General features: G+C 51.8%; 1 non-coding gene across 1 annotated transcript; it reads right to left on the bottom strand.

Moving 5' to 3' along the window:
- Positions 1–907: 907 nt before the first annotated feature.
- TRNAG-GCC (transfer RNA glycine (anticodon GCC)) lies at positions 908–983 on the bottom strand. The gene has a single exon. It is a non-coding gene; the product is annotated as a tRNA-Gly (tRNA).
- Between the last annotated feature and the right edge of the window lie 275 nt (positions 984–1,258).

Below are 1,258 nucleotides of genomic sequence, written 5' to 3'. Positions count from 1 at the left end.
AGAGCGACGCCCTGGATGGGCAGAGCAGTGCCCCCTGGTGGGCATGCTGGGTGGATCCCGGTCAGGCGCATGCGGGAGTCTGTCTGACTGCCTCCCCGTTTCCAACTTAAGAAAAATACACACACACACCCCCACACACACACACCCACACACACTAAAAAGAAAAGAGCTGTGAGCGTTCCTTTGGTGTAATGGAGCAGTGAACACATAGCGCTGTGTGGCAGGCAGACACCTGGCCCCCCCAAGAAGTCCGCATCACAATCTCAAGAACCAGGGCAATGCCGTGTTCCAGGGAAAACTGGAAACAAGCTTACAGAGGAAATTAGGGTTGCCAGTCATCAGGCCTTGAGTTGGATCACTTACCCTGCGTTATCCGTGGAGTCCAGTGCCATGGGTCACCGGCGTCCCTAAAAGTAGAAGCTGACAGAGAGATGACAAGGGTCAGACAGAGGCGTCGACATAATGCACATGCATAAAACACTTGAGGTTTTTATTCACATACACTTGACATGGGACAGATTCTACTGCTCACGAAAATTAGGGGGTATTTCAAAATGAATTTAAAGTGATAAAATATCCCCTGATTTTTTTTTTTTTTTTGTATTTTTCTGAAGCTGGAAACGGGGAGAGACAGTCAGACAGACTCCCGCATGCGCCTGACCGGGATCCACCCGGCACGCCCACCGGGGGCAACGCTCTGCCCACCAGGGGGTGATGCTCTGCCCCTCCGGGGCGTCGCTCTGTTGCTACCAGAGCCACTCTAGCGCCTGGGGCAGAGGCCAAGGAGCCATCCCCAGCGCCCAGGCCATCTTTGCTCCAATGGAGCCTTGGCTGTGGGAGGGGAAGAGAGAGACAGAGAGGAAGGAGAGGGAGAGGGGTGGAGAAGCAGATGGGCGCTTCTCCTGTGTGCCCTGGCCGGGAATCGAACCCAGGACTTCTGCACGGCAGGCCGACACTCTACCACTGAGCCAACTGGCCAGGGCTTATCCCCTGATTTTGGGGAGCATTCTACTTTTAGGTACACAGGAGACCGGTTTGATATTGGTATATACTGTGAATTGATGATCGTGATTGATTAAAGCCTAGTTCACCTCCATCACCGTATATAGTTACAAAGTTTGTTTCTGTGATGAGAACACTTAAGAGCTATTCTCTTAGCAACTTTCAGATAAAAGATGTGATATTAACTCTCACCACCTCGCTATCCGTTACAGCTACACGCCTTATCCACTGTATGGTCAGTTTAGATCCCGTGGGA

This window comes from Saccopteryx leptura, chromosome X (genome assembly GCF_036850995.1).
Source record: "Saccopteryx leptura isolate mSacLep1 chromosome X, mSacLep1_pri_phased_curated, whole genome shotgun sequence".
In the NCBI taxonomy this organism is placed as follows: domain Eukaryota; kingdom Metazoa; phylum Chordata; class Mammalia; order Chiroptera; family Emballonuridae; genus Saccopteryx; species Saccopteryx leptura.
The sequence above is the reverse complement of the archived record's forward strand: the minus strand, read 5'-3'. Positions and strand labels throughout refer to the sequence as shown.